This window comes from Arachis ipaensis, chromosome B09 (genome assembly GCF_000816755.2).
Source record: "Arachis ipaensis cultivar K30076 chromosome B09, Araip1.1, whole genome shotgun sequence".
Lineage (NCBI taxonomy): Eukaryota > Viridiplantae > Streptophyta > Magnoliopsida > Fabales > Fabaceae > Arachis > Arachis ipaensis.
The window spans coordinates 62,261,050-62,269,957 of record NC_029793.2 but is presented as its reverse complement, the minus strand read 5'-3'; positions in this window follow the sequence as shown (position 1 = coordinate 62,269,957).

Below are 8,908 nucleotides of genomic sequence, written 5' to 3'. Positions count from 1 at the left end.
AAAGACTTAGAAAATACAGAACCTCCATGGGAAAGTCCAGTCATAGAGCCTCCTTCCGAGACGGTTGAAATTGATGCTGAGGAGGGTGTACAACCTCCAAAGCATATCATAGTTGAAGACTTGGAAGAGGTTGATCAAGAGATGGAGATTCAAGAAGAAGAAGCACAACCTCCCATGCCTTTGGAAAGTAATGAAGAGGAGATTGAATTGAAAAAGAGCTACCAAGAGGAAGAGGTTGAAATTGAAGAAGCTTGCAAAGAAGTGGTAGTTATCAAAAAAGAGCACAAGGGAGTGGAGCTTGCAATTTCATTAAAAATACCTCCCCCTAAGTTGCCATCATCCTTCACAACATTCAAGTGAGTAAAATTCATATCCCATAGCTTTCTAATCCCACTTGAATATGGGCTACTGGAGACGGATGGTCAACTTAGAGCTCTTTGTGGCATTAAGAGTTAGAGGAAGATAGCCAGTGATAAGAATTGTCAAGCAAGGTTCAACATGGTTGTGTGCTCAAAGTTTAAATGCAAAGGTTGGTGTAAAGCTCAACTAAATGGGTCTAGGATGCTGTTTGGTAGCTGCAGTGAGAATTCAAATCACTTATCACCCAGTTGGAAAAATACAGATCCCGACATGGATGGGTGTAAAAGCAAGATTTGGGATCCTGGAATCTGCTCTGACACTTGTTACCCCGGGAGCCTAAGAATCTGTTTGAAGCTTCTTAAGGGCTTTACATGCTTAGTTTAGGACCCCGGAGGTTACTGGAATCACAAACACTGGTGGAGATTCCTAGATGAATTCAAGCATAAGCCACCATAACAGGAAGCTCATCAAATGTCCAACTTAAGGACTTTAACTAAAAGTTCTAGGTGGGAGACAACCCACCATGGTATGATCGTCCTTTTTCATTTTTATTTAGTTTTATTTGTTTTTGAATTTTATTTTATTTTGTTATATTGAACCTGGAGTTTTGCATCACATTCATATTAACACTGCATTCTGCATTTTTCAGATTACAAAAAAAAAAAAAATAGAGCGAGCACGCGACGCGACCGCATCAGCGACGCGTCCGCGTCGCAAGGAGATGGGAGACAATATTACTATAAACAGAGAGTTTCGCAGGAGCAGCGCTGGAGGCGTGCCAATGGCATAAATCACCCCACGCGACCGCGTCATATGGGAATAATGGCCTCCCACGCGACCGCGTCACCCACGCGGCCGCGTGACCTGAAATCGGCGTAAAAAGGGTGTATGGCAGAAAGTTGAGCTGGAATTGGGCTGGACCCGTGCTAGTAGCACAAGCCCTGCCACGCGAATGCGTCACCCACGCGTCCGTGTCATATTGGAAATAAGGCCACCCGCGCGATCGCGTCGACCACGCGATCGCGTCACCCTGGATTTTGGCAATACTGAGAGTTGAACAGAAAGTTGTGCGATCGTGAGGCTGCACTCGCGCCACTAGCACAAATCAAGTCACGCGATCGCGTGCCCCACGCGTCCGCGTCACCCAACCTTATCGCGCACCACGTGACCGCGTCACCCACGCGACCGCGTCGCCAGCGTCGCACAACCTATCCAGATTGGTGCCAATTTTCTTATCTTCTCTTTTCTAATCCTAATTTCTTCCTTCTCTCAGTGTTGGAGTTTTATTTGGATAAGTGCCTTATTTTATTTGAGCACGTGGCTACTCAGAGAAGAGATTTGACAATTGACATTTACTTATGGCTCTCATATACATTTGGATTACATTATTTTCATTCCTATTTTAACTTGCTCACCAAGTGTTTGTGAAAAAGCCCTTATGGCATCTTGAACTCTATTTTGTTTTACTCTTTTACTTGAATGCCTCTTTTTCACAACACTTGTACCCCACATGTATTTGGGATTATTTCTTGTCTCAAACACCAATGTTTAAATTTTCTTTGTAGATTAGTTGTTGCATTTGCATGTTTGTTTGATTTTTGCATATTTTACTACTTGGTTGAAGTAATATTTTCTTTTTCAATAAACCTTTTAGAGCATTTCACTAATTTGAATAAAATTTAATATTACACTTGTTTGAAGAAATATTATATTAGAACATGGTTTAGAGCTCGAACACACAAAACCTGTGAGATTTTTTAGCCTATTTGAATTGGTTGCATTTTACCAACCAATATTTTATTTTTGATGTGTGTTTTTCTCTCTAAAATTGTGATCTTTGTCTTGCTTAATTCTATATTTTCATGGTTTAATGTATGCATGCACTTACAGGATTGAGGCCTTTATTTCACTAAGCTTACATACCCATATGGCCTTACCTTTCATTATCCCTTGCAAACCAATGTTGAGCCTATTTTACCCCTTTGTTCTTTACTTTAGCTCATCACTAACTCTAAGCGAAAAAACAATAATGTCCTTAATTTGAATCCTTAGTTAGCTTAGACTAATAAAAATGCTTATGATTTAAGTGTGGGAAAAGTGGGTTTGAAAATGTTTGGTTTAAGAATTGGGTGTTATATATCTTTATGAAAATGTGAAAGAAATAGGACATGTTCATGCATTCAATAAATTAATCATATACATTGAGAAAAATAAAAGAAAAAAAATAATAATAATAAAAAAAAAAAAGAAAAAGAAGAAAGAGAGAGAGAAAAAGAAAAGAAAAAGAGCAATTGATAAAAGGGGACAAAATGCCCCAAAGTAAGTAGTGAAAGCAATGCATATGAGTTGTACTTGAAATTAGAATGCATGAATATATGGAAAACATGGTTAATGGATGGTTAGATGTTGTATTATGATTACATGGATTGTTTAAGTTAGGTGGAAATATTTTGAGTTAATTAAGGATTCAGATTTTAGTCCACTTGACCAAATACAATCCTACCTTGACCCTAACCCCATTACAACCCTTAAAAGACCTCGTGTGTTAAGTATTTTCAGATATTATAAGGCAGGAATGGCTTGGAGGATGGGAAGAAAGCATGCAAAAGTGGAAGGAATGCAAGAAGTTGTAGAAATTGCTAAACTGTCCAACCTGACCTCTCTGCACTCAAACGGCTATAACTTTAGCTACAGAGGTCCAAATGATGCGGTTCCAGTTGCGTTGGAAAGCTAACGTCCGGGGCTTCGCTTTGATAAATAATATGATATAGTTCTTCTGAAGCTAGGCGACGCGACTGCGTGATCCATGCGGCCGCATCGCAGTGACGGAAATCAGCGCATTTGAATTCGAGACCAGCGAATTCTGGGCTGTTTCTGACCCAGTTCTCGGTCCAAAAAATACAGATTAGAGTCTATAAAGTGGAGGAATGCATCCATTCATAAGAAGGCTTTCATATTCACAATTTTAGGAGTAGATGTAGTTTTTTAGAGAGAGAGGTTCTCTCCTCTCTCTTAGGATTAGGATTTAGGATTTCTCTTAGTTTTAGAGTGACTCTCAATCCCAGGTTCAGTGTTCTTCAGTTATTATTTCTCTTCTACTTTTAGATACTCTAATACTTTTATTTTTTAATTACTTATGTTTCCCATTTGATTCATAAATCTTTCATGTTAGATTGGATTGCTTTTATTAATATAATTTGAGGAATTTTCAGATTTAATTTTGCTTTGCTTTATTTATATTGATGCTATTTAATTTAGATATTTTTTTCCTTTTGGCTTTGGTTAAGTAATTGGTAATGCTTGAGCTGTCAAATAAAGGAGTGGTTGAAATTGGGAGTTGCTCCAATAACTCTAGTCTTTCCATCGGAATTGACTAGGACCTGAGGATTAAGCTGATTAATCCACTTGATCTACCTTCATAGTTAGAGGTTAACAAAGTGAGATTAAAATCCAAATTTCATCACAATTGATAAGGATAGGACCTCCAGTTCTTATACCTTGCCAAGAGATTTTATTTTATTATTATTATTTTATTTTTTTTGTCATATAACATATTCCCACCTTACTTCCTAAACCCCAATTTACAAACTCATAACCAATAATAAGACATACTTCCCTGCAATTCCTTGAGAAGACGACCCGAGGTTTGAATACTCGGTTATCAATTTCAAAGGGGTTTGTTACTTGTGACAACCAAAACGTTTGTACGAAGGGATTTTTGTCGGTTTAGATACTATATCTACAACGCGACTGTTTTTATGACATTCTTTACTAGCAAAAATCTTAACGTCATGGATGGTTGATAAGGAGATCATATATGAGCTAGGCTTTCAAGTCAGAAAAATTGAGTGCCCCAAAATCACAGAGAAGGTGGAAAAGAGAAGATGGGAGCTCCTTACTGATCTAGTCATAAAAGTAAACGCAACTCTTGTAAGAGAGTTTTATGCACTCTGCAATCCCTAGGTATGATACAGTCAAAAAAGATCTAACAGAATAAGAGGAAAAGAAGGTGAAACAGCAGAAGGAAACATTGAAAAAGACGATGGAAGGTGCTGGCTTCTGGAAAAAGTTGATTGGAAAAAGCAAGGGAAGTGGGGGTTCAAGCACTCAAGAAAGACACAAAGAGGACAAACAAGAGGGAGAGCATGAGCACCCCCATGAGTAAAAGGTGGTGGAGTTTCCTCATTGTCCTATCTTTTTCAAGTTTTAAATAAGGAAAATTATGTATGAAATAGAACATGTTTCCATGGTAGTTTAGGATTTTCAATTCTGCCTTTAAGTTTGCATTGCTTAGGTCTATGCTTGCTAGTCTAATGTCATTGCTACATTTTCATCTTGCTCACTTGTATGCTTGTCCTTTAAGTCAAATAAAAAGAGATGTTATGAAAGACCAGAGTGAGGTTCAATTTGTGGAGTAAGTTCTTAAGCTTGTGGTGTAGTAATTACTTAGCTATGTTGGTTCACCAACAAGGTAGGAAGGCAACTATCTGTCATGAATCATATACTTGAAACAAAACCCATGAGACTAGCTAAATAACAATATCCTAATAAGAAAAAGGGAAAGAAAAATGAAAGTTGAGAAATAAAAAAAAAGTAAGAAATAAGGCTAGGCACCAAGGGTTGAATCTTGAGGCATGTGTCTGTGGTGCTCCTGTGTAAAGGATATGCTTGGATGAATAAGCTCTCAGGGGTGGCTTATCACTTGGTAACTTGGGTTAACTAACCCGGGATTATCAGCTGAAAGTCCACTATCAAGAGTAACCTTTGCTACAGAACACTTAGTAACCCAAAGAGGTGCTGGACACCAAGGTCTCAAGTAAGAAAAAAACAAACCATGTGCCTATAGTGTGTATGTATGGGGGAAAGAGACTTGAGAGAGTAAGTCCTTAGGGGTGTCTTAACACCCAGCACCTTGGACCAACTGGTTCGGGAGTGCTGGCTGAAAGCTTATCTTAAAGAGTCGCCCACTCACAAAGCACCTAGTCTAAGAACACAATTAAACCTTGAAAAGACAAGGATCAATGAATAAAAGTCTCAAAGGGTGTAATCAAGTGAGTATTCCAGGGCATGATAAAGGTCTGAAAGCCAGTGAAGGAATGAACCTAAGTTGCTATGCATGAAACCCCATAAAACCAAGGACATGACTTCCACAATAATGACTCATTTCTCTTGTCATTTCATTCATCATTCTCATGTTTCAGTACTTGCTTAGGGACAAGCAAGCTTTAAGTTTGGTGTTATGATGCCAGGGTATTTTGGCCAGTTTTACTGACCTTTTCTTTACTGTTTTAGGGTAGTTTCATGTATTTTCTTAGTTAATAAGCAAGTTTTGGGTAGATAATCACTTACATCTTGATTCAAGCAAATATTGTGAATTTTACATAATTTTATGAGAATTATGCATGAATTGAATGATAAAATGGATGATGCATGATCTCATGAGTTAGAACCTAGCTTTGATGCACTTTACTTGCTTGATTTTAGGACAAAGGAAGCAAGGAAGATGCCACGTTAATAGCCACGTTAGTCTAACTAACGTGACCATTAACGTGGAATGGACGCTAGCTTACAACGTTAATAAGAAAAGTGAACACCAATAACTCCTTCGTGAGCCATCATAGCCCATGTTAGTATCCACGTTAACTTCATTAACGTGAACTCTAACGTGGGAGGAGCAAGGAAGAGCCAACGTTAGTGACACTCACCTTTGTCACTAACATTGGACCAAGCCACTATTAGCCACGTTAATTACATTAACGTGGAAGCTAACGTGGAGGAAAGAAATCATGAGCCAACATTAGTGATACTCACCTTTGTTACGAACGTTGGAGATGGCAATCACCACCACGTTAGTGGTCACGTTAATACAATTAACGTGAGGCACTAATGTGGGAAGGGGCGTTTAGAGCATTAGTGACAAAGGTAAGTGTCACTAACGCTCTCGAAGCTGAGGTATACCCACGTTAAGGGTCACGTTATCTACACTAACGTGGACTCTAACGTAGGGAGGAAGGGCGACAAGCAAACGTCATTGGAAAAGGTGAATGCCAATAACGTTTGCGAAGGACCAAGAGGCAACGTTAGTGGTCACGTTAGTGCCACTAACGTTGAAGTTAACATGGACCATTTTGGGTTAGGAACATTAGTTAAAAAAGTTGATCGTCACTAACGTTCTCGAACCCACATTTTCACTTAACGTTAACACCACTAACGTCCTAACTAACGTCCATGCCTAACTCACACTTTTTCGGCAAGCAAAGCTAAGCCCACTGAAGATGATAACTGCTTCAACTCAAAAATCCAAAGGCCCATATCCAAGACTTGAAGAGCCAACTAGAAGATCAGAAGAGTAGTATATATAGGAGTAGTTTTGAACTAGAAAGAGAGCTTTTGGCATTGGGAGAACTACTCTCTGTGTAATTTTACTTTCTCTGCAACTTCTAGTTTTACTTTTAGAATGTATTTCTCATCTTTGTTTTCCATTCCCAGAGCTATGAACAACTAAACCCCTTTCATTGGGTTAGGGAGCTCCGTTGTAATTTGATAGATCAATAATAGTTTTCATTATTCTTCTTCTTTTTTTTCTCTTGATTTTACTAGAAAGCTTTCAATCTTCATTCAATTGGGTAGTTGTCTTGGAAAAGAAGCTATTCATACTTGGATCTCTTCGGAACCTTGGAAGAGGAATGAAGAGATCATGCTAGAAATGCTTTCTCATGTTGGACCAAATTGGGGTTTGGACGGATATAGTGACATATAATTCTCCCAATACTTTGATTTGGAAATACATGTGGTATAATCAGTGACCATACTTCATCTCTTCTCATGAGCAATTAGACCAAGGAATTGGCTATTGATCAAGATTTAAGAGATTGAATTACCAAGAAATTGGAATTCAATCACTTAAGATTGCCAAGGAGATCAATGAATGCATTGATTGAGGAAGAGATGAAAATGAAATTGATCCGGAGAATACAACATCTCCTGAGCCCAATGAACTCCCCATTTCTGATCTTTCCCATTCTCTTTACTTTCTGCCATTTACTTTTATGCTTTTCTTCCCCATTCCCCATTTAAGATTCTGCAATTTACTTTCCGTCATTTACATTCAGTTCTTTATTTCCAGCAATTACATTTTCTGCCATTTACTTTCCCGCCATTTAATTTCCTGCAATTCTCAAATCAAATTCTGCTTAGCTCAACTAGAACATTCCTTCAATTAAAGTTGCTTGACTAATCAATCCCTGTCGGATTCGACTCACTCTATTGTGAGTTTTTACTTGACGACAATTCGGTATACTTGCCGAGGGAAATCTGTTGAGAGACAAGTTTCCGTGCATCAGTTGACCAGTTAGTGTTGATCAACTACTTCACACAAGGCATGAAGGCTCAGGATAAGACTACATTAGATGCTGCGAGTAATGGTTCTCTGAAGAAGTACAAGACGGTGACAGAAGTGTGGCAACTGATCACCGATCTAGTTGAGTCTACCTGGAATGCAAAGCACAGGAACAACCATCCCAAGGCTATTGCAGAGGTTTCCTCTAGTAGTGAGACTGCTGCTCTTACACAGACTCTGGGAGAGATGACCAACATACTGAAATAGCTACAGCTGAATCAACAACAACCTCAGCCTCCCCCACAACAACAGTATCAACAGTTGGTTCCTCAGAGAGTGTGCAGAATATGTGCCTGCTATACTCATTACACTGATAAGTGTCCGCAGCTCCAACATGAAGATAACACCTTGGTAGCTACCCATAGTTTCTATGACCGCCCGAATCAAGGATACTATCAACAAGGCGTCAATTATAACCAAGGTGGAAACTACAATCAAGGTTGGCAAGATAACTCCAACCAAGGCTGGAGAGACAACTCCAACTAGGGGTGGAGAGATAATTCCAACCAAGGATGGAGGGACAACTACAACCGAGGAGGTAGAGACAACGGAGGAAATCAGAGGTGGAACACCAACAACAAACAACATAACCAAAACCAGCCTTACCGAGCACCTCACCAAAGGCAGTCCCAAGCGCCTCAAAACAACCAACAGTAGGCCCCTCAAATCACTTACCCCTTTCCTCTTCCAATGATGAGATGCTTTGCTCTCTTGTGCAAGGACAACAAGACATTCATAATACACTTAACTCTACCATAAATGGTCTGAACTTGTCTCCCGGATGGATTCATTATCTACCCCCAACAATCAACCTTCAAGCTCCAATGCACTTTCTTCTCAACCCTTACCTAACCCAAAGGGTGGAATCAATGCCATCATTTTGAGGTCCAAAACCATACTGCAATAGAGGAGTCATGAGGAGAGAAGCTCAGAGAAAGATATCCAAGTTGAAGAGATTGTTTAGGTAGAGGATGTTGAAGAAGAGGAGGAAGTACAAGACATGGTTGAAGAAGAAGTAGCTCAACCAAGGGATGGAACACCAAAATAAGATGAAGTTACAAGAGAAGCCATTCCCATTCCATTTCCACACCTTGCTAGGAAATCCAGGAAACAGATGGAGCTAGACCCCAAGATGGTGGAGATCTTCAA